This window comes from Pleurodeles waltl, chromosome 9 (genome assembly GCF_031143425.1).
Source record: "Pleurodeles waltl isolate 20211129_DDA chromosome 9, aPleWal1.hap1.20221129, whole genome shotgun sequence".
NCBI lineage: Eukaryota > Metazoa > Chordata > Amphibia > Caudata > Salamandridae > Pleurodeles > Pleurodeles waltl.
In genome coordinates, this window is record NC_090448.1 from 927,643,248 (window position 1) to 927,669,124 (window position 25,877).

Sequence of the window (25,877 nt, forward strand, 5' to 3'; positions counted from 1 at the left end):
CCCCATCACCAAAAGGAAATACATGTATCCAACCATCTTCAGCGAAAAGTTGAACGGGCAAGTGCTTCTCACTTCTTTAATGAGTTACGCTTACTTATTAATCAGAGCCCGACTATGACTCCCCACAACAGTAGACGTACAAAAAATAATATTTTACAACCATTGGATATTTTATATACATTGTTCCTCTACAACACACGTGCAGCAGATTGATGATAATTATTATTAAAATCAATGCAGTCATGAAAAAAACAATGAGAATAATAATAATTCTTCCATCAGATATGAAGACAGAATTTGGAGCCAGGCAGATATGACAAAACTCTAAAGCATAACACATTTCCACAAAATATTTGTGTCAAACTGATTTTGTATTCTTGTACATCAAAATGAATACACATAGACAATGTTGCAATATCGATAGTGCAATTTACAGGTGAGTAAAAAGTGAATATGCACAGCAAGAAAATTTAGAGAAATACACTATGGGGGTCATTACAACATTGGCGGTAAAAGCCGCTTACCGCTGTGCAGAAGACCGCCAATACACCGCCGCGGCCGCAGAATTCCGCCACAGCTATTATGACCCACAGCACGAAATCCACCGAAATTCAGACACCCACACAATTCCGCCACAACAAAGGTCAGTGATAAACTGGCGAAAACAATTCCTCCACCGTCACGCCAACAGAAACACGCCCATGCTATCACGACCCACGAATCCACGCAGCGGTCTTTCAACCACGGTATTCCATTGGCGGTACACACCGCCGCGCTCAAAATACACACACATCTCCAAAACACCGCCACATTGGACAATTCCAAATACACACACCTGATACACATACACACACCACTCCCACACACCCAATACAATATAAAACACACACCCACATCACCCACAAACCCCTATGACCAAAAACTATAGACGAAGACGACAGACAGAGAGCACAGTAATAGACAACCCCACCACAGAGAGGCACACAACACCATCACCCATACAACATCCACGCACAAAACACCCCACACCACCACACATCACCACACTCATCAACACATACACCACCCCACACATCACCTACACCACCCCATGGCACGCCAAAGACACCCCAGGTTTTCCGAGGAGGAGCTCAGGGTCATGGTGCAGGAAATCGTCCGGGTAGTGCCACAGCTATTTGGATCACAGGTGCAGCACACCTCCATAGCCAGGAAGATGGAGCTATGGCGAAGAATAGTCGACAGGGTCAACGCTGTGGGACAGCATCCAAGAAATCGGGAGGACATCAGGAAGAGGTGGAACGACCTACGGGCGAAGGTGCGTTTAGTGGTCTCCAGGCACAACATCGCGATTCAGCGGACTGGCGGCGGACCCCCACCTCCTCCCCCACAACTAACAACATGGGAGGAGCAGGTCTTGACCATCATGCATCCAGGGGGCCTCGGGGGAGTCGGTGGAGGAATGGACACTGGTAAGTCAAATCTTAACTATCATATCCCCCATCCTACCTGCATGCTATCACACACCCCCACCCTCACCCCCTCCCCTATCACTCCAAGTCCTCACTAATGTGCTAATAACACAAACCACCCATCCCAACACCAAGCCGTGCATGACACAACAAAGCATGGACACCCATCACTAAAGCATGCCCACTGCACATACCCATTACACCCCCCCAACCATCATCACACAAGCCCCCACACAGGAATGCTTGCACTGGGGTACACGCACACCCACCCATTGCACACCATGACACACACACATGCAATAATCATGCTCTTATACCCCTGCAGGACCACTACGTAACATCACCACACAGGAGGGTCCAGACATCTCCACTCCACCCACAGAAGAGGCCTACAGTGACGACAGCAGCTCTGGCCAACTGGATCCAGATGACCAGCCCGGACCATCGTGGGCCTCGGGACAGTCGGTTCCCCTTGCACAGGCACAGCCCAACACTGACCTTCCACCCTCTGCTAACACCAGCACAGCACCCACCCAGCGGGCCCATACCTCCGTACCCAGGACACATCAATCAGCTGTGTGTCCACCCCTACAGGGAACCTAGGATAACCCACCACCCCAACAACAACAGGGACCTGGGGGCAGTGGTAGTTGGCACACGGTCCAGGGGACGGAGGCACAGGAACACAGGGGAACTGGGAGGGCTGCTGTGCGACAGGGGGCTGACAGGCCAAGGGAACCCACTCTCCACGGGGCCCTCTCCTCCATCATGGGGGCATACCACCACTCACAGGAGACGATGGCTACGGTCCTGGCCAAGTTTCAGGAGACCCAGCGCCTGCAGGATGAACAGTATTTGGGGTTCAGGGAGGAGCTCAGAACCATCAGCTCCGCCCTGGGGACCATCGTAGGGGTGCTGAAGGACATACAAAAGACCATGAGGGACACCGTGGCACTCCAAGGGGCCCCTGACACTAGCCTGGACGATGATCTGCCCACCACCTCCGCCGGCGCTAGTGGACAGGACGCCCCACCACAGGACCACCACACCAGCACCCCACCCCCTGCAGATGGAGAACCACCCCGCAAGCGGTCCCTGAGATCCAGGAACAGGACAGAGCAAGATGGCAAGACCCCCGCCAGGAAATGAGACCACCCTGATTGTCATCCCACTGTCCCACTTTGTTAACCTGTCCAGATTGAAACTGTCCCAGCTCCACTTCCTATGCCCATATGGGCAAAGCACCTGTGAGACTAATAGACTGGACTCTGCCATGGACATTCCTCCACCATCACCCATCACCATTTTGCCACCCGCTCCAATAATTAGCACTTCAATAAACACCAGAGTCAGTCTGTGATTTTAAAAATGTGTATTAGCAATGACAGTGACAAAATGCGATTTTCTAATGTAATGTCAACATACCGTCACACATCACAAGTCCATGAAGGATGCAAGCAGATGACACACGTTGGTAACCACACCTGTGAAACCGTAATGGAAATGTACAACTCAGTTACCAAATACTGCTTCAAATTGACAGACATAATAGAGGTAGAAGTGAATGTGAATGTAATAGTAAAAAAATTGTTGTCACCTGTGTGTCACTGGAAATATTGCTGTATGACTGACTCCCTGTTGTCAATGTCTTCTTCCTCAGCTTCCTCCTCATCACTGTCCACAGGCTCCACAGCTGCCACAACACTGTCATCTGGACCATCCTCCTGCAGAAAAGGCACCTGGCGTTGCAAAGCAAGATTGTGAAGCATCGAGCAGGCGATGATGATCTGGCACACCTTCCTTGGTGAGTAGAATAGGGAACCACCTGTCATATGGAGGCACCTGAACCTGGCCTTCAGGAGGCCGAAGGTGCGTTCGATCACCTGGGGTCAGTAGCCATGACAGGTTGGGGTAACCTGAGTCCCCTAATAGCCACACACAGTGCCTCTGGAGTTGACCCATCACATACAGGATGCTGCTATTCCGCAGGATGTAGGCGTCATGCACTGAGCCAGGTAACATAGCATTTACCTGCGAGATTTACTGGTCTGCCAAACATACCATCTGTACATTCATGGAATGATAACTCTTCCGATTCCTGTACACCTGTTCACTCCTGCGGGGGGGAGACCAGAGCTACATGGGTGCCATCAATAGCACCTACGATGTTGGGGATATGTCCCAGGGCATAGAAGTCACCCTTAACTGTAGCCAAATCCTCCACCTGAGGGAAAACGATGTAGCTCCTCACGTGTTTCAGCAGGGCAGACAACACTCTGGACAACACGTTGGAAAACATAGGCTGGGACATCCCTGATGCCATGGCCACTGTTGTTTGAAATGACCCACTTGCAAGGAAATGGAGCACTGATAGCACCTGCATTTCAGGGGGTATTCCTGTGGGATGGCGGATTGGTGAGATCAGGTCTGGCTCCAACTGGGTACACAGTTCCTGGATTGTGGCACGGTCAAACCTGTAGGTGATGATCAAATGTCGCTCCTCCATTGTTAACAGGTCCACCAGCGGTCGGTACACCGGAGGATTCCGCCATCTCCTCAAATGTCCCAGCTGACGGTGCCTAAGAAGGACAACAGCGACCACAGAGTCAACAAATTCTAAGGTATGTACCCACAGCTACACAGAACACGACCCCAAATCCAAAACTCTTCTTGTGTGTGTGTTGAGTCCAGGCCTAGGTATGTGTGACGCAGTAGTAAATGAAGCCTTGTGGGCCCCTGAAATGGCGGCTGCTTGACCTCTAAACTGGGACAATGGGATGTGAGGTAACTGCGCTGGCGTTGTACACCTTCGCGGTAGGCGGTAGTAGACCGCGGCGCAATGCTGCATTGGTTAACATTGGACCCTATGGGTCCCAGGAGCCAATGATGAAGTGCGCCGGCGGTGATGATACGCACCGCCGCGGACATCACCACCGCAGACGTGACAGCCATTTTCTATCTGTTCAATCCCTCGATACCTGATCTTCGACAGGAGAGGACCTACACTGCAAGTGGTGCTGTGACCTCGGTCTGGAAAAGACAATGGCTGCTGCGTCTGGGAAAAGGGCCCCTGCCTTCTCTGCTCAGGAGTTGGAGTAGGTCGTGGATGGGGTCCTCCCCCAGTACATGCTACTCTACGGTCCTCCAGACCAACAGGTAAGTACACAGGGAGCACGTTGTATGGGCTATGCCTGGGTGGAGAGGGCTGGATGTCAGTAGGAAGGGGGCAGAGTTTTGCGAGCATGAAGGACTGTGAATGCATGTGCCACATGGCAAGGGTAAGGATGGGGGCCACTCACTTCGACGGTGCAGTTGGTAATGACTTCTCTTCTTCCCCTGTACATGTTATGTAGGTCAGCGCCCACCAGAAGAAGGACATTTGGCGTGCCATCACCAAGGACGTCCGGACCCTAGGGGTCCAAAAGAGACGGAGCACCCACTGCCGTAAAAGATGGGAGGACATTCACCGCTGGAGTAAGAAGACGGAAGAGGCTCAGCTGGGGATGGCCTCCCAACGTGGAGAGGGGTGCCCGTCGCACCATGACCCCCTTGATGTTCCGGATCCTGGCGGTGGCCTACCCTGAGTTGGATGGGCGCTTGAGGGCATCACAGCAGACACAAGGGGTGAGTACACTCTCATTCTGCGGACTTTGCGCGCAGTGGAGGGGTCTGGGTGAGGGAGGAGGGCTGTGGGTTTCCCTAGGCCAGGGCGAGTTACGTAGGCTGGCCCCTCCAGAATGCAGGCCATGTGCCACTCCACCCCACCTCTGTAGAGTGCCAAGGACAGGTAGACATGCCCCTCTGTCATCTATGTGGACAGATGACACTCATAGCATGTAGGCCATATCCCAGGAATTGCATCTGTAGAGGGCAAGAGCACGGCGTAGTGCAGGGGGCTGCTGTGTCTGTATTGTCTGCCAACGGTAGCGGTAAGCCATGCACTCAACCTGTCTGTCTTCTGTCGCCCCCCCCTTTTTGTGGTCTCCCTGTTCTTTTGTGCATCAACATCATCAGGCGGAGGTACAGTGGCACCGGAGCACGAGGGAGCTGCATCCCACATGGCCATGGAGGGCCACACCACTGACTCTGAATACACCAGTGGGACAGAAGGCGAGGGGAGCTTCACGTCGGTCACCGGATCAGCAAACAGCGACACGGACTCATCCGCCGACGGGAGCTCCCTTGTGGTGGCGGCACCATCTGTGCCCCCCACTTCTACAGGTTCAGCCGCCACCCCCCCTACCAGCACCACCCTCCCAGCAGCCCCTCAGCCTTCGCTACGTGCCCGCTCACCCAGGAGGGTGGGCATCACCTTCGCCCCAGGCACCTCAGCCACTGCCCCTGTCAGCCCTGCTGCCCTCAGTGAGGAGGCCATTGACCTCCTCAGGTCACTCACTGTTGGGCAGTCTACCATTGTGAATGCCATCCAGGGTGTAGAAAGGGAGTTGCAACACACTAATGCATTCCTGGAGGGCATTCATTCTGGTCAGGCTACCCATCATCGAACCCTGCAATCTCTGGCCTCAGCACTGATGGCAGCCATAGTGCCTGTGTCTAGCCTCCCCCCTCCAACTTCCTCCACCCAGACCCAATCCCCTGTTCCTCAGCCTATCCCAAGCACACCATCAGACAAGCATGCACACACCTCAACACACAAAAGTAGCTCAGGCAAACATAGGCACCACACATCCCACAGGCACTCACACAAGCATCACCCACATACAGACACAGCAACATCCACTGCCTCCACTGTGTCCCCCTCCTCATCATCTCCCTCCTCCCTCACAGTGTCGTCTACACTCTCACCTGCATGCACTACATCTACAGGCACTAGGACTCGCACCAGAACACCCAGCACCACACCCCGCTCACCTGCACTCACCACCCCCACTACCATTTACACGTCCTCTGTGTCCACTCCCAGTGTGTCTGTGACACCCCCTCCCAAAGTACACAAACGCAGACACCCACACACCCAACATCCATCCACCTCACGACAGCCTCCAGTACCTGCACCTGGACCCAAATCACCTAACGTTACACCTCCTACAACCACCTCCTCTTCCTCCACTCCCAGACCCCCTCCAGCTACCCATCCCAGTGTTTGTCAGAAACTTTTCCTGAGCAACGTTGACCTCTGTGCCACCACCCCCACCCTCACCCCTCCAATTCATAGGTCCCGTAGTAGCACCTCAGCCAAAAAAAGTCCGGTACCAGTGGTGCGTGTTAGAGGTCTGTGGAGTGCACCGGCCACCAGTGCAGCCAGTGTGACATGGAGCCAAAGCACTGCCAGTCCACCCCCTGTAAAGCACCTTAAGTTGGAAAGTGCCCGACGGGAGAGGGTGAAGACTCCTGCCGGCAAAACAGCTCACAAGGGTCCCAGGGGGAGTGCCGAGTCAGCTGTGACTCCTCCTAAGGTGGTGAAGGGGCAGAAGAAGTCTCCAAAGTCTGGTAAGAGCAGCATGGAGGAGAAGGCCGCCATCCTCCCCGCCGGCAGGGTCGCCACCGCCAGCAATATCATCACTGGTCCGGAGACCACCGCCAGAGTCAGTGCCCTGGAGGGCAGCACTATTGTCACTGGTCCGGAGACCACCGCCAGAGTCAGTGCCCTGGAGAGCAGCACTATCGTCACTGGTTCGGAGACCACTGCCAGAGTCAGTGCCCTGGAGGGCACCACTATCGTCACTGGTCCGGAGACCACCGCCAGCGTCAGTGCCCTGGAGGGCCCCGGCAGCCACAGCCCTGCTGGGCACTGAGGGACCGTCATGCCACACACCGCTGCACAGGTCAGAGACAGCAAAGTCAAGCACCGCTGAACAGGGCAAAGACCGCCATGGTGAAGACCGCTGAACAGGGCAAAGACCACCATGGCAAAGCACGGCTGAACAGGTCAGAGACAGCAAAGTCAAGCACCGCTGAACAGGGCAAAGCACCGCTGAACAGGGCAAAGACCGACATGGTGAAGACCGCTGAACAGGGCAAAGACCGCCATGGCAAAGCACCGCTGAACAGGTCAGAGACAGCAAAGTCAAGCACCGTTGAACAGGGCAAGGCACCACTGAATAGGGCAAAGACAGCCATGGTGAAGACCGCTTAACAGGGCAAAGACCGCCATGGCAAAGCACCGCTGAACAGGTCAGAGACAGCAAAGTCAAGCACCTCTGAACAGGGCAAAGCACCGCTGAACAGGGCAAAGACCGCCATGGTGAAGACCGCTGAACAGGGCAAAGACCGCCATGGCAAAGCAGCGCTGAACAGGTCAGAGACAGCAAAGTCAAGCACCGCTGAACAGGGCAAAGCACAGCTGAACAGGGCAAAGACCGCCATGGTGAAGACCGCTGAACAGGGCAAAGACCGCCATGGCAAAGCACCGCTGCACAGGTCAGAGACAGCAAAGTCAAGCACCGCTGAACAGGGCAAAGCACCGCTGAACAGGACAAAGACCGCCAACTCAAGCATCGTTAGCCCATGTGCAGCTGGGACAGTGACGGAACTGGGACTGTCACGGGGAGCGTGATGCACTCTGGGCACCAGTCCCCCTGCAGAACCAGTGGAGAACAGCATCCACTCCGTCTGTCCATCACAGAATGAAGCACTCTGGACACCAGTCCACCTCCAGAACCAGTGGAGAACAGCATCCACTCAGTCTGTCCTTCACAGGATGAAGCACTCTGGGCACCAGTCCCCCTCCAGAACCAGTGGAGAACAGCATCCACTCCGTCTGTCCTTCACAGGATGAAGCACTCTGGGTACCAGTCCCCCTCCAGAACCAGTGGAGACTGTTATCCACTTGAGAGACTGTGGCTTTGCACTCCCCAGGATAAAGCAGTGGGCAAACCACCCACTGGAGTGACTTGAGAGACTGTGGCTTTGCCCTCCCCAGGATGGTACAGTGGGCAACCCACCCACTGTAGAGACTTGACAGACTGTGGCTTTGCACTCCCCAGGATTGAACAGTGGGCAACCAACCCACTGTAGAGACTTGAGAGACTGTGGCTTTGCACTCCCCAGGATGGTACAGTGAGCAACCCACCCACTGTAGAGACTTGAGAGACTGTGGCTTTGCACTCCCCAGGATGGTACAGTGAGCAACCCACCCTCTGTAGAGACTTGAGAGACTGTGGCTTTGCACTCCCCAGGATGGTACAGTGGGCAACCCACCCACTGTAGAGACTTGAGACTGTGGCTTTGCACTCCCCAGGATGGTACAGTGGGCAACCCACCCACTGTAGAGACTTGAGAGACTGTGGCTTTGCACTCCCCAGGATACATCAATGGGCATGGAGCCCCGTCGTGGATCTGGTGTGGTGCTGTAATCTGGCTGAGGTGCCCCCCCTTCCCTTCCCCCTGAGGTGCCTGTTGTATTTCTATCTGATGCCCCTGCAGTGTTCTCTCCGTTTGTGGACAGGTATCTAGTGTGGTTTCGCCCATGCTTTGTGGGCCCAGTGGTCCACGGACATTGATATGTGCATACCTGCAGTACTAATCCTGATGTATAATTTTTTGATTTTTATGTACATCTGTATATACTTGGTTACTGTATTTTGATACATTACAATGGTTGAACTGATTTCCTTTTGTCTTTGCATTCTTCCGGGGGGGTTGTGAGTTGTTACTGTGATGTTTGGAAATGCATTGGTGTGTGTGTTGTAGTGTGCGAGGGTGGGGGCGTTGCGTGTGTGTGTCCCTGACTTTTGCCTCCCCTATGTCGTAGGTGCAGGACTCACCGTTGTCTTCGGCGCCGCCGTTGCTGGTGTTCGTAGAGGAGCAGGAAGACAAGCGCAGGGAGTATTTGTAGTTCCGGCTCCATGGTGGCCTCCTTCCTCGTGGAGTGTGTTGAGGTGAGTGTTTTCCCATTGTAAGAGCTTTTTCCGCCGTGTTTTTATCCACGGTAAATCCGCCCCGGAAAAGGTGGCGGATTGGCGGGTTGTGATACTGTGGGCGGTACATTGTCTTCCGCCTGTCTGTTGGTGGTGACCGCCGCGCTGCTTGTCTGTACCGCCGTGGTGGTCGGAGTGTTAAAGTGGCTGTCTATGTTGGCGGTTTCCGCCACGGTCATAATTCCCTTTTTTTTTTCACCGGCCTGTTTGCGGTATTACAGCGGCTTTAACACCGTCTGCCAGGGTTGTAATGACCCCCCTATGTCCAGAAATAATTTATATTGCAAGTATTGCAATACTGTCTGTTTATGTATATTTCTATCTGCAAGAATACAAATACAGCTTGACACACATCTTTTCTGGATCTTCGTTATCCCTTGGAGTTTTGGTATACAGGTCTCGCAAACAAACAAAAGGTGATAGGGGAAAGGCTTGCAATTTGTCTGACCACTGGCAATTGACCAGATTAGCATTCCAGCTCATCATGTTTTTACCCACCATACCACATCAGCTTGGACCCAGCCATATGCAAATTAGGCTTGACCCTGCTCCATTAGCAGCAGTCCAACCCAAACTGCCAGATCAGGTCCTCCTTGAACCGGAGCAGAAGCAAGCCCAAGACCATTTTTTCCCTGAATAAGGATCACCAGACAGGTGTACCTTGGTTCCAGTAGCATAGCCTGGGCATACCCTTGCCATTCACGTTGGTATATCAAACACAGCAAAGGTGATTGGAGGAATGCTTGCTGTTTGTCTTACCACTGGGATTCCCTTGGGGAGCAATCCAAACCATTGTTTTTTCCCACCATCCCTCATCAGTTTAGACCCAGCCATATGGAAATCAGTTTTGACCTTGCTCCAGTGGGACCAGTCCAGCCAGAACTGCCAGACAAGGTCCTCCCTGAACATGAACACAAGCAACTCAAGACTGGGCTCACCCTGATTGGGGATTGTCAATTGAATATAGCTTGGTCCCAGTGGCACAGTCAGCATGAACCCACATCTGGGCATACCCTTCCCACTGGCAGTACATCCAAAACACAAAGGTGAAAGGAATGCTTGCAGTTTATCTCTCCACCATCAATCGCTCAAAGTACCATTCCAGCCCTTAGTTTGGTCCCACATTCCAGCTCCATATCCGAGAGAATCATTTTTTATCTTTTTTACTTCAGTAGCCAGGCTCCCAGTAATACCCAGTAATTATTGAAAGTGCTCCCTACATTTTTCATCATGCGTCCATATTTTTAACGTAAACTCCTGCCTAATTAGTATCTATGGCCCTCATTACAATCCTGGTGATAAAGCAGCGGTAATACCGCCAACAGGCTGGTGGTAAGTACCACCAAAATATGACCATGGCGGAAAGAGCTCAGACAGCCAGCCACTTTAACACACCGACCACCAGGGCGGAATCAACAGACAACACAGTGGTAGCCGTCTACTGACAGGTGGAATTCAATGTTCTGCCCACCCTATTAAGACCCTGCAATCTGCCACCTTTTCAGGGGCGGTACCAACAACATCAAAAGCTTGGCGGAAACTGCACAGAAGGGAAACGACTCACCTCTGGAGACCCAGGGAAGAACCACGCCACCATGGAGCCTGAACTGCCTATATTCCCAATGCTGTTCTACGTCCTGCTCCATCACGAACACCAACGACGGCGAAGACGACCACGGTAAGTACAGCCGCCTAGCACACAGGGGATGGGGGGAGGAAAAAGAGAGTGACACACATATGCACAACACACACCCCACACACACACACCATACACACAACCAGATGCAGTAATAAAACATATACACCCCGTACCCCCTGGAAAAATGCAAGGACAACACAAATAGATTAAAGTGAGTGTAATAAGATAAATAAAGTAGTAATACGTGCATCCAATCAAAAAGTATATACATATTTACAAATCAAGAAACACTGGCCAGTACTCAATGTTCGTGGGACACAGGGCCACATCACAAAGTCCAAGGCCCCACATGACTCCTGCAACTATACTGAGAGAATACTGTAGGGGCATCAGTTTGAAAATAGGCAGGCACCTGAGGGGGACAGGGAACGGGGGCACCTCAGCCGGAAGATGGAACAACAGCACTGGTCCTAGAGGGGGCAACATGCCCTGTGCTTGGTCCTGGGGAGTGCAAGGCCACAATCTCTCAAGTGGGTGACCTGGCTACTGGATCTGGAGGGGGCAACATGCCCTGTGCTTGGTCATGGGAAGTGCAAAGCCACGGTTTCTCAAGTGGGTCACTTGCCCACTGGTTCTGGAGGGGGCAACATGCCCTATGCTTGGTCCTGGGGAGTGCAAGGCCACAGTCTCTCAAGTGGGTGACTTGCCCACATGCTCTGGAGGGGGCAACATGCCCTGTGATCTTCATCCTGGGGAGGATGGGGTGGCTGGATGGCTTCTCTCCTGGTTCTGAAGGGGGGCATCATGCCCTGTGATTCAGGTCTTGGGGCGTGCAAGGTCACAGTCTCCCAGGTGGGTATCAATCCCACAGGATTTGCTGGGGCAGCCTGCACAACAGCCCATGGATGCAGGACTACACACTGTCCACCAGCAGTGACGGCTGCTCAGTGGTGGTGATGGTGATGTTGCCGCTGGTGGTGGGGTGAAGCTCCTGCCCATCCCCTGCAGCCTCGGACAGCTGCCCACTGGTGGTGCTGCTGGTGTTGTGGGGGGAAGCTCCTGCCCATCCCCTGCAGCCTCAGATGGCTGCCCACTGCTGGTGGTGGTGGGTGTGGGGGGAGGCTCCAGCCCATCCCATGCAGCCTTGGATGCCTGCACCATCATGGTTGGTGGTGGGGGCTCCGACTGAGTCCCAACACCAGGCCCCTTGTCCTTTCTGCCTGCGGCTGCAGGCCCCTTGCCCTTCCTGGCTGGCAGCAGCTGGGGATGGCTCCTTGCTACTCTTGGCAGCAGCTGGGGATGGCTCCTTGCTCCTTTTGGCAGCAGCTGGGGATGGCTCATTGCTCCTCTTGGCAGCATCTGGGGGTGGCATCTTCACGGTAGCAGCTGGGGGTGGCACTTTGATCTTCCTGGCAGCACTTGGGGTAGGCACTCTTTTCGTGTGTTTGCTTGGTGCCCATGATCCCTTCCCACCACGAGTGGGTGTGAACACTACTGGGCCTGTGGACTGGGTGGCTGAGGTGCTTGCCTGGGTTTTACAACCCTGGCCAGACGTGAAGGACGGGGGTAGGGAAGAGGTCAATGATGGAGAGGAAAAGCTTCTTAGGGACATTGCGGTGGGAAGAGGGAGAAGGTCTGGGAGTGGAGGAAGAGGGAGTACCAGAGTGCCACAATAGTGTCACAAATGTTGGCACTATTGTGCTAATGATTGCTATGGTGCACTGTATTTTAAATGAGGCACAACCATAGTGTTGTTAGGTGCCGGTAGGGAGGGCGCAGTAAGAGTGGGGCATCATAGCTTTAATTTATGGGTTATCCACACCAGAAGCAAAGATCATCACATTTCTGAACCTTAAACAGAATATCACACCCTCTAAGCATTATCTAAGGCTATTCCTATACATTTAAATAATGCTCCAAAGCTGGCAAATGTTTTTGTCTGGTGTTCAGCCCTACAGGACAGATATCTGAGGAGTTGTACATAAACAAAATGGGTGTAAATTGCTCATAAACTATGAGTATTGTGAGCAGGTTTTTAACTGCCTCAACCAACCTAAGGAATGGGGAAGATTAACTAGCTTTATTTCAATGTTTACCTCAATGTTTCAAAGACAAGAGGCATGCTTCTGGGCTCCAAGTAACCCACCACGCTTCAATTCAACTACTCTTACAGGATGCCCACTTCAGAGGCTTACAACTTGTGAATTACTGAGATGTCAACCCCAAAGCCTTCCTTAACCTCTGGCTCTTAAATGGTCTACTGCTGTACCTAGACCTTCCGTAACACATTGCAGTGTTCTTTGCAGTGATGCTTTTGGCCATTAGATAATGTTATAGCAATTATGTACCAAGTGTAAATATTGGTGAATCTAAAAGTTAAAAGGTTTATTAATGTGTTGCTCATGTCATTGTGACATGAATAGGTCCAACAACATTACAACAGCCTTGCCATCACCACATTTAAATTCAGAACCCATTACCTCATTCCTAAAGCCCACAGTAGCAAACCACCCACTCACATTTCAAAATTGTTGTTCCTTTGCAAAATAAGCAGATGTCTAAGTGCATTCTCGCTGAACAGTTTCATGACCTGGACGATAGTGTTCAAGTATTCTTGGGAAGATCATTTTGTATACACGACACACTCTATTAGAAATCCATATCTGTACTTCAGCACCTCCATATCTCAAAGGACTCCAAACTCTTAATCAAACAGACATTTTGGTTTCCCTCCACTGGCCAGACTGAGGAATCAAAGGCAGTCCTGGTAAAATTGCTAACCATTCTTGGGCCCTTCATTCCCTCACAAAATCTCTCTTTCCTTCCATTTATTTTCTCTTTCTCTCTTCTCAATCTTCCCCTCTGTAATCAATTTCTCTCTACCTCCCACCTTCTCTCTTTCTTGAAGCCTCCATGTGCCTGTTACAATTAACCTACAGGAACTGGGAAAAGTGAAGAGGGACAAGGAGTCCAAAACCGGCTTCCAAGGGTTCCAGCCTACCAGGGAAATGCCTGGTAGAACAAAATCCTATCCGGTGGAACTCACTTCCAGTAAATTCCTCGTTTCACAATGTCAACTGATTCACCGATATTTTAAAGTTATTTTAAAGGAGTTTTTTTTTACGTAATTACTCTCTTCATTCCCTCTCCAGTAAAATATTCTAAAAAATGTCCTATCCAGTTTCTATACAGATTTCCTTTACATAGTCCCATCCGTAACAATATTATCAAAATGATAGACTATGGCCCTCATCATGACATTGGCGGTAAATCCCACTTACCGCCACGCAGACTGCCACCAACTTACCGTGGCGGATATCCGTTCACCATATTATGACACACACACACCAATCCATCTGTATTCAGCCACATACACAAATCCGCCAGACCAAAAGTCAGTGATAAAGTGGCGGTATCAAAACCCACACCGTTACACCAACAGAACAACGCCCATCACATTATGACCCACGAATCACCACGGCGGACATTCAATGGCGGTACATACCGTTGCGCTCACAATGGACACACACAAACAAAACAACACCACATTGGACAATTCAAACAAAACACACATGACACCCATACACTTACCACACCCACACTACTATAAAACACACACCCACATTACCCACAACCATTTCAAACCATTGCCAGCAGAGAGACATCAAGACCACTGACACAACTAGAGCCACACACTATTCAAACCTATACATAACTCACGCACCCCACATCACACACCCCAACACACCCTCACCAACACACCTTATACAACACCCATGGCACCACAAAGACACCCCTGTTTCACAGAGGAGGAGCTAAGGGTCATGGTGGAGGAAATTATCTGGGTAGAGCCACAGTTATTTGGAGCACAGGTGCTACAGATATCCATTGCTAGGAAGATGGATCTATGGGGGAGAATGGTGGACAGGGTCAATGCCGTGGGACAGCACCCAAGAACTAGGGATGACATCAGGAAGAGGTGGAACGACCTAAGGAGGAGGGTATGTTCCATTGCAGCAAGACACCAGCTCGCTATCTAGATATCCAGAGGACTGGCAGTGGACCCCTACCTCCTCCCCACAACTAATAACATGGGAGGAGCAAGTCTTGGCAATACTGCATCCTGAGGGACTGGGCGGAGTCAGAGGAGGACTGGACTCTGGTAACTCAACTCTCTACTACTACTATCCCCCTACTTGCATGCCATCACATACCCCCACCCTCACCCTCACTCCCATAACTCTACCACTCCTCACACACCCCACCATCACATCTCACTCATCCCAATGCCCAGCCCTGCATGCTCCACCAATGCATGGAAACCACTCACAGCCCTGCATGGACACTCATCACTAAAGCATGTACACTATAGAGAACTAACTATCCCACCATACACCGACGTACACCAGGGAAAGTTGCTAGGGTAAATCCAACCAAAGGGGGCAAGCCACAGATGCACAATATGTCAGACACAGAAACCATAATACATCATTTACATCCCCACAGGTACACCAGCCAATGTCAGCGGAGAGGAGGTGCCAGCAATATCCAGTCCCCCAACAAAAGAGGCCCACAGTGATGACAGCAACTCTGGTCTTCAGGATCTGGATGACCGACACAGCCCATCAGAGACCACAGGACAGCCGGTTACCCAGGCCCAGTCACACACCACCACAGAGCACCCCCCCATCAGGAAACACCACCACAGCACCCACCCAGCGAACCCACACCTCTGTCCCCAGGACACGTCAATCAGCAATGTGTCCACCTCTACAGGCCACACCTCATACCTCAATCAGGGACCTGGGGTCGGTGGTAGTGGGCACATGGTTCAGGGGACAGAGGCACAGGCCATCAGGGAAACTTGGAGGAGTGCTGTGCACCAGGGGGAGGACAGGCCCAGGGAACCGACTCTCCAGGAGGCACTATCCGAGATCCTGGGAGCCTACCAACATTCCCAGGACACGATGGGCCAGATCCTGGACAACCTGCAGGAGAACAGGCGGCTGTAGGAGGGACAGTACCAGGGGATCAGGGAGGACTTGCAGGCCACCAACAACACCCTGATCTCCATAACAGGGGTGCTGGTAGACATGGCCAATATTATGAGGGAGGCAGTCTCACACCAGCGGGCCCCTTCCACCAGCCAGACATTTGAACAGCCTTCCACTTCTGCTGCCGCTGGTGGCCAGGAGATTCTGCCACGGGACTCACAGGTCACCAGCACCCCTTCCCCTGCAGAAGGTGAACCACCCCGCAAACGTTTCCTGTGATCCAGACAGAAGCCAGGACACTTGCCAAGACCCCCACCAGGAAATGAGACTCTTCTGATTGTCTCCCTTGTGTCCCACCCTGTCACCCTGTCCACCTTGAACTGCCATTGCTCCCCTTCCTCTGTCCCCTTGGACAATGCACCTGTGCTACAAACAGACTGAAACAACACTGTGGACTTTCCTCCATCATCACCCCATCTCATTGCAGTTGCCCCTCTATATTTTAGCACTTCAAAAAACACCATTGGAAAAAAAAGAACTTTGGAGTATGTCATGTATATAAAATATGTATTCATTGAAACAGGTATAAACACTGCAAATCAACTGTACAGAAAATGAACATAGACTAATGACCTGTAGCTGGCTGCAGTGATCACGCCAGGAGTATATGTGAGGTCACCAACATCTGCAAAATGAACTGCCAGAGGGAACAGTAAGTGGGCATAGAAGTGGGAAATATCAGCATGCCATTGCCACTCAAATTCACAAAAATGTAATTGAAATGTGAAGTAACACTGTCCTACCAGTGTCATTGGAAGTATTGTCGGATCACAGATGTTCTGTTGTCCTCATCCTCATCCTCTGCCTCCTCAACCTCACTGTCCAAAGGGTTCACTGCTGGCACACGGGCATCTCCAGCCTCCTCCTCCTGCAGGAATGGGACATGGCATCTGAGGGTCAGGTTATGCAACATGCAGCATGCCACCTCTATCTGGCAGATCTTCTTTGGTGAGTAGCACAGTGATCCACCTGTTAGATGGAGGCACCGGAACCTGGCCTTCAGAGGCCAAAGGTCCTTTCAATTATCCTTCTTGTTCGCCCATTTGCCTCATTATAACGTTCTCCTGCTCTTGTCCTAGCATTCCTCACAGGGGTCAGCAGCCATTATCGGTTGGGCTAACCAGAGTCACCTGCAAATATTGAGGGACAACATTTAGCCACTCGCTATCCCATATGGCGCACACCATACCTGTACACCAACATATACTGGGTGGGAACCAGGACTCACCTATTACCCACACCCTGTGCCTCTGTAGTTGGACCATCACATTTGGGATGCTGCTATTCCTCAAGACAAAGGCATCATGCACCGACCCAGGATACTTAGCATTGACGTGGGAGATCTACTGGTTCGCAAGGCACACCATCTGAACATTCATAGAATGGAAACTCTCACGATTCCTGAACACCTGTTCATTCTGGCGGGGGACAAATGCAATATGTGTTCCATCAATCGACCCAATTATGTTGGGGATATGACCCATTGCATAGAACTTGGCCTTCACTGTGGCCAAATCTTCAACCTGGAGGAAAACAATGTAGCTGCACAAGCGTTTTCTCAGGGCAGACAATACTCTTGTCAGCACTATTAAGAACATTGGCTGTGACATTCCTGCTGCCAAGCCCACTGTCACTTGGAAAGAACCAGTTGCCAGGAAATGGAGTACAGATAGCACTTGCACAAGAGGGAGGATCCCAGTGGGAGTGACGGATAGCAGATATCAGGTCAGGCTCCAATTGGGCACACAGCTCTGTGATTGTGGCCCTGTCCAGTCTATAGTCTATAGGTGAGGATAATGTGCCTGTCCTCCAGTGTTGCCAAGTCCACCAGGGGTCTGTACACAGGGGTATGCCTCCATCTCCTATTCATCCGCAGCAATAGAAATCTAAGGGACACAAGAGTGAGGACCCAGTCACCAACTGAACAATGGAGCTACAACAGAACTTTGCATTCTGTAAACATGTAATGGGTCATTGTGATTTGTCCAGTAAGTCCTAATTTCTCGTGTGATGCAGCATCATTCCAGGGCCTGACCCCCCCTTAAATGGCGTCCACCTGTCCTGTGTGTGACAGGACAGGTGGAAGCGAGGTAATTCCGCTCACATTGTGCGCTGTTGCGGGAAGCGTTCGAGAACTGCAGTGCAACTCCTCATTGGTTCTAATTGGACCCTATGGGGTACAGTGGCCAATGGTGATCTACGCTGGCGGTGGCGGTATGCACCGCCGTGGACATGACCGCCCTTTTCTATCTGATTTCTCACTTGCTACCTGACCTTCCATAGGAGAGGACCTACACTGCATGTGCTACTGTGACCTGTGTCTGGAACCTACCATGGCCCGTGTGACCCGGGAAAGGGCCCCAGCCGTCACTTCAGAGGAGTTGGAGGGTTGGTGGCTAGAGTCCTTCCCCAGTATGGACTGCTGTATGGGCCTCCAGACCAACAGGTGAGTACACTGTGAGCACGATGCATGTGGCATGAATGCATGGAGTGGGGTGTGTGAAGGCCTCGTGTAAGGGGGGTGGGTGGATGTCCTCGGGCGGCATACAGGTTGTGTGCTGGGCCACGTGTGTGTAAATGGTGATGGAAACGGGCATGGTGGGCCATATGTGTAACAGGCTAGACTGGTTGTCTAAATCTATTTTCCTGTGTTTATTGCCTCTGCAGGTCAACGTCCATCAAAAGAAGGGTATATGGCATGCCATCGCCAAGGAGTTGCAGACCCTGAGGGTCTATGGCAGGCATAGCACCCACTGTCGCAAACGGTGGGAGGACCTGAGACAGTGGGCATGTAAGATGACGGAGGCCCAGCTGGGCATGGCCTTCCAACGAGGAAGGGGTGCCCGTCAAACCCTGACCCTCCTGATGGCCCGCATACTGGTGGTGGCCTATCCTGAGCTGTATGGGTGCTTGAGGGCATGAAAGCAGCCACAAGGGGTTGAGAACAGTTCCCGTCATTACAACTTACGCATGGTAGGGTGGTATCGCGGTGGGGGATGTGTGTCAGTGGGTGACCCTAGGATAGGCCTGACATTGCAGCGTAGGTTCCTTGGTGGCTAGGGTGCAGAAGGGCAAATTTAGCTACCTAGCTCTTAGGCATCCACTACTGGTCAGGGCTGCGTGTGTCCCAGGTGTGCTGCATTTGGCAGTGTGTGCTCTCCCCATGCCTTGGCCGCTAAGTATTTATCTGGTATTGCAATGCATATTGCGTAGGGCTGATCCCTGTGTGTGAGGGTGCTGTGTACACCAATGATGGTGTTGGTGCAGCCATTGACCAAGTGTATCCTTTGTCTCTTTCCCCCCATTTTTGTTTTGTCATCCTGTCCTTCTGTGCCTTAGCATCATCTGGCAGAGGCACCGACGATGGAGGGAGCTGCATCCCACAGGACCCAGGAGGCAGAGTCCACCGACGGTGAGGGCATCACTGGGACGGAGGGCGAGGGGAGCACCATGGAGGAGACTGGAGGGGACAGTTCTGACACAGATACCTTCTCCCATGGAAGCTCCTGGGTGGTGGCAGACACTTCTATGACCACCCCAGCTACAGGTATAGCTGCCACCCCCGTACCAGCACGACCCTCCCAGCAGCCCAGCAGAAAATCTCCTGTGCCCGCTCACCCAGGAGGGTGGGCATCTCCTTCGCCCCAGGCACCTCAGGCCCTGCCCCAGTGAGCCCTGCTGCCCTGAGTGAGGAGGCTATTGACCTCCTGAGATCCAGCTCTGTAGGGCAGTCAACCATTGTGAATGCCATACAGGGGATGGCAGCCCAGATGCAACAATCTAATGCATTCCTGAAGGGCACTCACACTGGATTGGTCGCACAACAGAGATCAATTCAGGCTCTGGCCTCCTCTCTAATGGCAGCCATTGTCCCTGTTCCTACTGTCCACCCTCCAACTTCAACTTCCCAGTCCCATTCCCCTCAACCCCAAACTATTCCAAGCACACATACAGACGAGCATGCACACAAGATAACACTTCATCCCACAGACACTCACAAAAACATCATCCAGTTGCAGACACACCAACATCCACTATTTCCACTGTCTCCCACTCCTCCTCCTCCTCCTCCCACCCAGTTACGTCCAATTTTACGCTAGTGTAGCAAAGTGTCATATTAGCATCAGCATGTTGACACTATTGTTCTAACTACCGCCAGGGTGCATTATATCTGAAATACGACGCACATGGTGGCATTAGCGGGGCAAATGAGGGCACTAGAAAAGTGGCGCTGCATTGGATGCAGCACCACTTTTCTTAAATTCGGCCCACAGTATCTCCATTAAGCATTCAGAAATACCTGCATGCACTACATCATCATCCACTACCAGCATCACCACACCAAGCAGAACACACACCTCACTGGCAGACACCTCCACAACAGCCATGCACACGTCCCCTTGTGTCCTCTCCCACTGTTTCTGTCCCCCTCCTAGAATACACAAACACAAGCACTCAGACACCCAACAGCCATCCTCCTCACAACAGTATACAGCCCATGCACCTGCACCCAAACGTAGCAGACAGACACCTCCAACAACCACTCCCTCATCCTCTACTCCCATTCCTTCTCCCTCTTCCCACCCCAAGGTCCCTAAAAAACTGTTCCTATCCACCATTGACCTCTTCCCTACCCCTCTCCCCCATCCTGCACATATGGCCAGGGGGGGAAGAACCCAGCCAAGCACCTCAGCCACACAGTCCATGGACGCTTTCGTCACCGCACCCGCTCCTGGTGAAGTGGGATCCAGGCCACATGTCCTGAAGGGGAAGGAATCCAGCACCAGCCAGCCTAAAGGGGAAGGAGACTGCCCCAGCAGGCAAGAAGGGAAGGAGCCTGCACCTGTCACCCTAAAGACCAAGGAGCCTGCAAAGGCAGGCAGGAAGACCAAGGAGCCTGCACCAACAGGCAGGGAGACCAAGGAGCCTGCCCCAGAATGCAGGAAGACCAAGGAGCATGGACCAGGAACTGTGACGGAGCCCCCACCACCAACCATGGTTGTGTAGCTGTCTGAGGTTGCAGGGGATGGGCAGGAGCCTCCCCCCAACAGCAGCACCACCACTGTGCAGCCATCCGAGGTTTTAGGGGATGGGCAGGAGCCTCCCCCCATCAGCAGCACCACCTCTGTGCAGCTGTCTGAGGTTGCAGGGGATGGGCAGAAGCCTCCCCACACCAGCAGCACCACCACTGTGCAGCCAGCAGTACCACCACTGTGCAGCCGTCCGAGGTTGCAGTGGATGGGCAGGAGCCTCCCCACACCAGCAGCACCACCACTGTGCGGCCATCACTGCCGGCAGACGGTATGTAATCCTGCCTCCATGGGCTGCTGTGTGGCCTGCCCCCTCCAAAACCAGTGGGCGAGACACCCAGTTGAGTAACTGTGGCCTTGCACTCCCCAGGATCAAGCACAGGGCATGTTGCCCCCTCCAGAACCCGTGGGTATGACACCCAGCTGAGAGACTGTGGCCCATCACTCCCCGGGATCAAGCACAGGGCACGTTGCCCCCTCCAGAACCAGTGGGGTATGCAGTGTTTGCTCCGTGTTAAAGCGGGTGACATGTGTGGCCTTGGAATTTGGCCTGGGGCCACGTGGCCTACACAAATTGTGGACTGGGCTGTGTCTCTTTTTCTGTACGTATGTATATATCTATTATCTTGCCTAACTTATTTTTCATACTGTGTTGATCTCATTACATTCACTTTTGCGAAATTGTTTTGTCCTTGCATTATTCAGCCGAGTTACGGGGTCAAATCGTTTTTGTAATGCATCTGTGTATGGGGTGTGTGTTGTGCGTGTGTGTGTCACTCTCTTTTTCCTCTCCCCTCCCTTGTGTGCTAGGCGGCTGTACTCACCGTCATCGTCTTCGCCGACGTTGGTGTTCACAGTGGAGCAGAACGTAGAATATCATCGTGCAAACATGCAGTTCAGGTTCCAGGGCGGCGTGCTTGTTCCCTGTGTCTCAAATGGTGAGTCCTTTCCCTTCTGAGCTCAGTTTCCGCCAGGCTTTTGATGTCATTGGGACCTCCCCGGAAAAGGTGACGGTTTGCAGGGTCTTAATATGGTGGGCGGAACATTGACTTACGTCTGGCTGTAGGCGGCTACCGCCGTGGTGGCTGTTGTTTCCGCCCTGGCGGTCGGTGTGGTACATTGGCTGTCTATTGGAGATCTTTCTGCCCCGGTCATAATTTGGCGATAGTCACCGCCGGCCTGTTGGTGGTATTACTGCCACTTTTTCACCGACCGCCAGGGACTTAATGAAGGCCTATATGCCTATTTAAAATTTCTTTTGTCACATTCAAAGATAAATAATGCAAATGAAAAAAGAAACATATACCACAAAATAGTTGATAGACATTTCCCTCAGCTATATCAGTGATAACATTACGGTATTTCAAGTTGTTGGTTCCATGCCCCCATATCTTCCTAAAATTATACGACAAGCCATTGCTTTCATAGGCCTCTTTCTTTGCCTCGTCCCATTCACTCGTTGACTCCTCGTGTCACCTGTAAGAGCTCTAAAATAGTGTGAAGCTCTGTTGAAAACTACAAGTCCAGTATAGGAAATTATTTGGCTCGAAGTACCCACTTCTGCTAATTTAGCATAATATATATTGACATACACTCAGATATTGCTGTAAATAACAATGCTCTAACTATACCTTGACTATAAGGCCCATAATATGTGTAAAAATAAAAGAGCATTGCCAATCTCATGTTGGATAAGAAATGTACTGTTGGAAGTACAGTGGTGAAGCAAATTATCTTGCCAATATGAAACACTGCTTTAATCTCCCGGCTTTCAACGCATAGGCGATATTCATACATATAATTCCTGCCTGCACGCAACAGCACTGGCACAGAATTTGACTGCTTTTCGAATAAATAAATCCACCCAGGAGCCATGTATATCACAAAACCAGCACACCAACCCGCTCACTTTATCCACAAAACTTCAGGTCCCTCGCATATTATGTGAAATGGCTTGAAACAGGAGGCAGCTGCCAAGAAACATCACGGCTCCTTCGCTGAAGACAGCCAGAGAGAAGGCAAGGCAGGAAATATTCCCTCGATGGATGCCACAATAGCATGTCTTTCATTATCGCCCCGTGTCAAGGCTCTGTGTAATGTTCATTGTGCATGCATAGTAAATTACTATTTACCTGCCAGAGCCTTTGATAAGTCAGTCTTCGTCTACCCTTCTGTCCGGGCTGCTCAGAGCACAGAAACCTTTGCCTCCTATTTTTTTTTGTTTTTACTGAGGTGATATTGTTACTGAATAAGAAAGCACAAGCTTCCAAGACAGCCATTCTCTCGGGTTTTTAAAGGCCATTGTTTTTACTGTTTTCTCTTTTATTTCTCCACCCCGCTGTGTTTTAATGCCACACCGGCTCGTGTGTATACAACTCTCACATTGAAATGTCTGCTGCAGATGTATGCAATATTAAAGAGTCCCTATGAATTTTTGACATCTAATTAGTCGCTACCCAGTTAACATGTCAAGACTCAGAGGGAAATGGGAGCCAGCCCTTTCTGAATAAGTTAAAACTCTGCCCTGTCCTTTTCATGTATAATTCTTTAATGTAGGTGGTGATTATTTTGCTGTCATTAATTGATGAAGTTCATTGGTCTGGCAAGTGTTACAGATTTCTCCATCGCTCGCTTTTATTTCTCTCTGCAGGGCCCGCCTGGCTATTTCAGAGGACCCGGCGTTCTCCTGGGTGTATACTTTTTCGCTCTGAACACATCATTTCTCTACTTCGGTTTTCCTTTTACGATTTTAATTAAAGCAAAGTTACACATGATCAAGGCCTACATGAAAACGTCCATTTGTATTTGTATGCTCTTTGAGAAAGTGATCTGAAAATCTTGGCGATTCGTTTGAAATACCAGGATAAATTATGCACGCTCAGGCATCCATGCATTCAGCTGACCTATGGAAAGGTGCCCTCGAAATGAATGATTCGTAAACTAATACATTACAAGAACTGCTAACATTAAACTATTGATGTCTATGAGCTTTACTTAGGTACATAATCAGAAGCTTCTTCCAGATAAGTGATAGAAAAAACACATACTTGCCAAAGCGTGTTAAACAAACATTGACAATCCCAATTAGCCTGGTTTGGAAGTGCTAACCAATGCAAAAACAAGCACCTGCAAATGTGAATTGTACGTGTTCGTGTATGAATGAGCTAGAACGTTAAGGCCAGATCAATTGGCATTTACAATTCTTGTTTGTTTTCTGTGCCTCAATGTCTAAAAAATGTAGCACATTCAATGATTACAAAAAATACTATGGCATTCAACAAACATATGCTACCAACACTGAAAGCGGCGGGCACTCTAGGAACAAAAAAATGTAAAATACATTAAACTAAAAAATACAACATCAATCGATGAACTACTTTTGCATATTGCAGTTTCAAGCTATAATTGCTGAAAAGTTTACTATCCACGAACTGCCCTGCAACAGTTAATGGCAGAAGAGGAATGCCCCTGAAGCCCCTTTCAACCTGCCATATAATGTGCTGTGGTGATTGCTGGGTCCTACAAAACAGCTTAAAGATTGTGTAGTCAGACCCCCTAAATGGTGGTTGTGAGGTTCAAGCAGTGGCTTATGGGTGTGCAGTTCCCGGACCACTATTTTCATTATTCATAAAATGGACACTGACACTTAAGAACAGTTTAATAACAGTCTACTTTCATATTGTCAATGTCCATGCAGTTCTCTAAACGCAGCCTTCATCTATATGCACACCCCTATTCACATACATGCCCCTTGTAGCCTAGGCTGGCAAAAAGCTGCATATGCTTGAATTTCTTATATAAAATAGTATAACGGCATACCAGATACCCGTGGATGCATTGATCTATTCGGATGGAGCGTTGGTAATATGCTCACCTTAGTAGTTGAACGCACCTCCATCCACATTGATGGAGAACCAATTCACATAATGTGCTATAAAGGTAAATTATAAGACGTGTCTTTGATATGATTGCTACCTCTAAAAAGAGCGGGAAAATGTCTCGCTTTCGTAGTTGGGAGCAATAAATGAAAAATTATTTGAGCCATATATTTATCATTGAATTATGTTGCCCTTATGTCACGCATGGTGTTGCAAGGGAAATACAATTGTTAAGTCAGAATTTCCAAGCAGTGCAAGTCCATCTTGCATTGCCCTGTGTTGTTTGATAATTCTGGAGTAACACAAGGCAACGTTTTTCCGTCTTTGGGTGGCTTTCCATGGGTGGAGCGTGGGGGTTCCCATGCATCCACCCATGGATTTTTGTGCATTCCCATATTCACCAAGACTGGTATACCTGGGAATACATCAAAATTGAATGCCTTCCAGATAGAGGTGCAACAAGGAGAAATATGTTAATTTCTCCTTCTTGTTTCCTTCCTCTTTCTAAGTGGTATGCATTCTGTAGCTCACTTAAAAAGAGAAAAACAACTCTAAGCATTGTTCTTGCATAGGAAGATGTCCATTCCTGCACTAAAACAATCCTGCCTGCAACACATTCACCCTTGCACCATGACAGAAGGGTGACTAGGCTAGCTCTAGGCTGCACCAGTGCAGTGAGAGCATAGGAATATGCCATATCTTGATAGATTTGACACTTTTCTGCACTCTCCACTTAATGCAGGGCAGCGCAGCAAGTTGTCTTGCTGCAATGAGCTGTGTCAAATGATAACAAATCTGTCTCTTAGTAGTGAGCAGCTGGTGATCAAATTCTGTGACCTGCCTTTGAGAGCCATAAATCCAAAAAGCTTGGAGCTTCATTTCATCTGAGACAGGGAGTGTATTGTTAGACAATTCAGTGAGAGCACT